This window comes from Micropterus salmoides, unplaced genomic scaffold (assembly GCF_014851395.1).
Source record: "Micropterus salmoides isolate LMB-PRFRI ecotype aquatic unplaced genomic scaffold, ASM1485139v1 Ms_hic_scaffold_11, whole genome shotgun sequence".
NCBI lineage: Eukaryota > Metazoa > Chordata > Actinopteri > Centrarchiformes > Centrarchidae > Micropterus > Micropterus salmoides.
The window spans coordinates 20,378,253-20,384,524 of record NW_024040152.1 but is presented as its reverse complement, the minus strand read 5'-3'; positions in this window follow the sequence as shown (position 1 = coordinate 20,384,524).

Below are 6,272 nucleotides of genomic sequence, written 5' to 3'. Positions count from 1 at the left end.
ATCAGTGATTAGCTGCTATAACAATCTTAGTGTAGTTTGGTTAAGAGCAAGCCCCTGGGAACAGCCTAAAGGCTTGTGCAGACTACATGACTTTCAGCATTGGCCGATGGCCATGCTGTTCACACTACACATTTTCCGTGTTGTGATGGGATCTTGAAGTCATTGTAGCGTTCACACTACGTGACTGACAGGGGGTCACACACTATGCAAGCTGACAGCGGCTGTGTCACCCGACGGTGGTCTCCACACCATGTTTTGTCAAGAAAACACATGAAATGGGAAATGACACAAACCTACACATGAAACAGCTATTGTTTGTTATTATTAAGATAGCAATTTTAAAGACAAAAAATATGGGTGAAAGAATGGATTAGCACATGCAGGTAGCGGGGATTGTCTGAGCAACAGAGAGAGCTGGAATTGAGTAAAAAGTGTTTTGCAGTGAAAAAGCTGCCTGCTGGATGTCAAGTTGGCCGACTCCTCCAGATATTTGGCATGCTAGATATTAAAGTAGTAGTGGTAGACTAGTTCACACAGAACGACTGGTGGCTGCCAACCAATAGCTGATTTACCCCTGATCACCGCCTGACGGTCGCCGAGCTCACCGACCAGCAAATCGGGCTTAAAATTGTGTAGTGCGAACTAGGCTTTAGTGAGCCTTAGCCTTAAGCAGCATTTCCACCAAAAGTCCCTGGATCTCTTCAAGGAACTAAAAAGGTTCCTTCAGCCCATTATTGTATGCATTTCTACCGTGGTCTAAAGACCTGTGAAGATTAGACAAATTAACTAGCTGATGTAGGCCTACAAGCCGTACAAAGCGATGGCCTGGCATCATTATTTAGTAACCACTATCCATGACAAAATTTATAAATGAACATCAGATTTGATTGGAATACAGTGAAAAACTATAGGCTGTGCTTGACCAGTACAGCTCTTTTGTGTGGGAGTATAATGGAGAGACACACAATAAAGTTTGTTACAAATTTAATAACAAACTGGATAAAGCCATCAAGTTCTTAAAATAACTCCAGCATAGAGAATACAAAACAAAAATTAAATCGTGACAGTTGGGAATGGGATTTTTAACGAGCTTTATTACTTGCTGTAATGTTCCGATTGTTTTGAAGAGGAGATCAACTTTGGCTCTGTGTGAAAACTTCCAGACTGACCCAGTATTTAGCATAACTCCATCAGCTGTTCGCTGTAAACACAATGCTGCATGCTGGCTGCTATTTCCGAGCAATAAATTTAATGCCGACGTACGATCTCAGGTGGACATCGGTGAGACTTGTTTGTGCTATCTGACTGTTGATTGTGATTTATTGGTTTGCAAATAAGGGTTGAAAAGAAAGGAGCAGTAGTAGAAAAACACCCAACATGCTTGATTTAAAGCCAATAGCCTCTACTCGCCCATTCAGAAATTCACTGCAAGGCAAGCCCCCCCAGTTCAGTGGTGGGAAGCTGGTGAGGCAGCATGTAGTGTTTGCACACCGAAACCTTTATGAATTAATCAGGCTTAACTTTCATCATCTAATGGCGTTTTTCCATCGCTGGTACCAGCTCATCTCGCCTCGCCTTGCCTTTGGCCCACCGTCCTCCATTTTGTATCAATGTAGCAACGCTGCATGAAACTGCAGTGACGTAATTTTCAACGTGACACCCGCGACCAGATGTCTCTTGATTTAAGTTAAAACATTTCAACATTAATCAGAATGTAAAGACAGAATAGCAGTAAGAAAATCTTACAGATGTGGGCCTCTGCTGTTGTTGCTGGATTTGTCTGCTGTGTTGGCTATAGTGGTCTGTGACTATGTGAGCTGACTGGCTGGCCGGCTTGCTAGCTTCCCCCGCCGGCACTTGCGGAGCTTCTCAACTGCAAAAGCGTTTGTATGTGAAAAAATTTACAAAATAAAACACTTGACTCCGTCTGGCATGCGCAATGATGATGCAGTAAACGGTGACGATTCTTTCTGACCAATCTGTAGTCTGCAGTGTATTCACGTCACTTTTTGGTATTGTCTCAGCTAGACTCAGCTCGCTTGGAACCATGACGGAGATACGAAAAAAAGTACAAAGTAAAACTTTTCCCCAATGGAAAACCAAAAAAGGCGAGTAGAGTCGAAGCCAGTTGAGCTGGCACCATGCGGTGGAAAAGGCCCATAACATTTTGAGAGAGGTATAGAACGGTCTTGGAGAGTTTTTACCATCCAGTAGTAACAAGTGTACTGGAGGAGGAACATTGTCGACACCTACTGTAGTGATCAACCAACTACTTTTATTGATCTGGACTAGGATACTTTAATTGGTTTATGTATACTAGTAAATAAGTTGGGATGCTAGACTATAGTGGTCACTGGTTTAGTCAGGCAGGGACCTTGTGCAGAGGGCAAGTCTCTAAACATGAATAGTAAATTCCTGATCACAGGAAGTTGGGGAAGCTAGAAGGGACCTAATGAACTTGCTAGAGTCCCACTATACTCAGAATGTTATTACCATGAAGAAGTGTCCAATATTATTCTGAATTAGGCCTACATGCCCTCTCTGGGGGCCGTGTGACATAAATTTCGGCATCTGCCTAAGTCTATGAGACTACAAAATTGGATGTCTTGTAGAAGCCTGTGTGCAGCCCCTAAATTTATGACCACACTGACTGCGCAGACACAGTAGCATAGTACTGCCTCCACCCCCCTTCTCTGAGTCTCTTTTGGAGTACATCAGAGCCTTTAGTTAATGTATTGACCCAAACTTTGTCTTATGTGTTACAGTTTTTAGCAGTCACATTTTCACACCCATATTGGCTAGACATTGCGGTGCATCTGAAAAAGACTGGGAGACATCAAAGTATTGAATGTACCAATGTCATTCACAATCTTGTAGAAATGGCAAAATTGGCCATCGTAGACCATGCTAGAGCTAGCAAATGACAAAGCCCAGTAATATAAAAAGCAACCTGGCATCAATGACAGCACACAGAAGACCATGAATAGGGATGCAGGTACCCACTATGTGAGTCTTACTAATCAATTGATTATCAGAAGGCCATAGAAAGGTTAGTGAGTCTGTTTATTTGGTTTGGTAAGGATAGGTTGTCCTGTACTGGGCTTTGGAGTATAAAATGTCCCATGAGATGGAAATGTACTCTTTTTTTGTCCTAGTAGGAATGCTGTGTACATCAGGGAAGGTGTTATAATCTGAGTTTTTCAACCAGTAAGAAAAGGCAATGGTCACAAGACATAAATTACGTCTACGTAGCTGACATATGATTGCATGGGAGATCAAGTTGTTGCAAGGCATATTACTTCACCTGTAGACTGCTTGTGCTGGGCTGCATCAGAAGGATTGCACAGATAGTCAATCAAGGTTTGCAGAACACCAGTAAATTTTAATTGCACACATGCATTGTCTCAGGGAAAGGACCTTAAAGTGATAATCTCCAAAATTCTAATTTAAATAAATGTCTCTTAAAGAGGTGGTATTGTGCTTTTTGGCTTTTCCCCTCTCCTTTATTGAGTTATATAACTTTTTTGCACAAGTAACAGGTTTGCAAAGTGAAAAAGTCCAGCCCAAAGGGAGTTCCCATCTCCCACAGAAAGCTCTGCTCTGAACCGCTTGAAAACAGCTCATTTGTAGTCCAGCCCTTCACTTCCTTTCATTGTGACATCACATTGAAAACACGTCATAAAGCTTGCCAAGTGGCTAGCGGGGTCAGGCACGCCCTACAACCAAGCTAGTCTGAGCGGAGGCCCTTTGGCTCGACTCGCCTTTTTTTGGGTTTCCGTTGTAGAAATGTTGTACCTGTACCTGCTTCCAGGTACTTTTTTTTGTATCACCTCACCTCCATCGAGGTTCCAAGCAAGCTGAGGGATACTAAAATGTAACGTGAAAACACGACAGACTGCTGATTGGTCAGAGGAATCGTGTACTATTCACTGCATCATCATTGCGCACGCCAGACAGGCCAGCAACAGAAGGTTTTACAGTTTTTGTATGGAATTTCATCACTAAATCCACTTCTGAGAAGTTCTGAGGTGAGAAATCAGCTGAGCAGATTTCGAATATTGACAGTTTTACGAGACGTGATGGTGGAACAAAAGTGCTTGAATATTGTCGGAGTGGTGGTAGGGGATGCCCGTGCCAACCCGCGGGAGCTGTCCGCAGCTGTGGAAGCTGGAAGGGTACTGTCTGCAATGGAAAACGGAGCACGGCCGAGTAGAGTCGAGTATATCGGTTTGCGCCATGGTAGCATTTTTCGGCAAGGCAGCATAGATCGTCAGAACACCGGCAACAGTTCAAAATGTAGTCCTAATGGTAAGATGTGGAACAATGATGATGTGTGGTTGTGGACTTGAGTAACTTATACCATCTGCTAGGTGACGGTTGCAGTCTGAAGCGGCTTTAATTTGGATCACACTACCTTGTTTCTTACGACCCGCCCTTCTCTGCTTCTGATTGGCTAGTAGTCCTTACCTGGGAACTCCGCATGTGCAACTCCCAATAAAGATTTTGTATATGTAAGATGCATCACTCTGTAGCTCAAGAGCGGAGTGTACAACACATAAGGTGAAAAGAGGAGCTGCAGCAATGTGCAGTATGAGAAAAATATGGTGTTTTTTGAAAATTAAACCATGTAAACCTGTTCTGGTACAACCCCTAATTAAGATTTGGAACCTGAAAATGAGCATAATACCACCTCTTTAAGTCACTATCAACAAATAAGGTTACACAGGGGTGACTGGGCCTACGGCCCACTGTGAAAAGTGTTATATATATATATTTATATAGTATTAACAACTGGTTGCCGGTGGCGACATTACAGGACAAAATGCTGTATTAAGTTCCTGCTAAACTGAACATTTCCAACAGCTGCAGCTTAACATTAAAAGCATTTAACTGGTCAAACACTAGTTGGCTTTTATGAAGTAGTCAGAAGAAATGCAATGTGTTGGTGAGCACTTACCCCAATCCATAAAAAAATCATTTGCCATTTTTGACAGTGGATTAGATGAGTCCACTAGAGAAGGTACTGACTGCCTGTGGGTTTACTACTTGTCTTTTTCCTCAATAGCAGCAGTTGGTTAAACAGTCTGTCTGTATGTTCCCGGCAAAATTACCATGGACTTTGGTTTAGGCAATGTTGCCAGAGGATGTTTATCAATGATTTTTGTGACCACCTGACCCCTTCATCTAGTACCACCAACATGTACAAATTTACCTATGATGATTAAGCCATGTTCTAGGACTATTTAGTGCAGGAGTCTCCCTAGGAGATGTTAAAAGCTCTCTGACTTTAAGTGATAACTTATTTACTGTCCCACCAGGGAAACCAAGCAAGTGTTACAAAAACGATACTGTGAACTCTACAACACTGATCATGGCTCTGACTCTAGTGTGATAAAGATGCCATGGGGTTATTACATTAATGATGTGGCAAGTGCAGTATAAAGGCGTTCTCACACTAGACCCGGTTGCCTTGTCAGAGCATGATTATCCCCCCCACCTTTCCCACTACCCTGGTGGTCTGTGCTTGGACAAGGTATGGAGCACCTAGTGTGAGTACACCACAAGTGAGATGTCAAACTCAGAACAATTGTTCATGAATCCCGAATGCCCTATTGAAAATACAAGTTACAGCATCAGTCTGTAACACTGTATGAACGCGGAAGGGGCTTTGAAGAGGGAGCCGTGTGCTTGTATGGATCTACAGTATCTCACAAAAGTGAGTACACCCCTCACATTTATGTAAATATTTGATAATATCTTTTCATGTGACAACACTGAGGAAATGACACTTTGCTACAATGTAAAGTATTGAGTGTACAGCTTGTGTAGCTGTAAATTTGCTATCCCCTCAAAATAACACATCACACAGCCATTAACGTCTAAACTGCTGGTAAGAAAAGCGAGTACACCCCTAAGTGAAAATGTCCAAATTCGGCCCAATTAGCCATTTTCCCTCCCTGTTGTAATGGTGCTCGCTAATGTTACAAGGTCTCAGGTGTGAATGGGGAGCGGGTGTTTTAATTTGGAGTTATTGCTCTCACATTCCCTCATACTGGTCACTGGAAGTTCAACATGACAAAGAACTCTGAGGATCTGAAAAAAGAATTAGTGCTCTACATAAAGATGGCCTAGGCTATAAGAAGATTGCCAACACCCTGAAACTGAGCTGCAGCATGGTGACCAAGACCATTCAGCGGTTCAAGAGGACAGGTTCCATTCAGAAAAGGCCTTGCCATGGTTGACCGAAGAAGTTCAGTGCACATGCTCTGTGT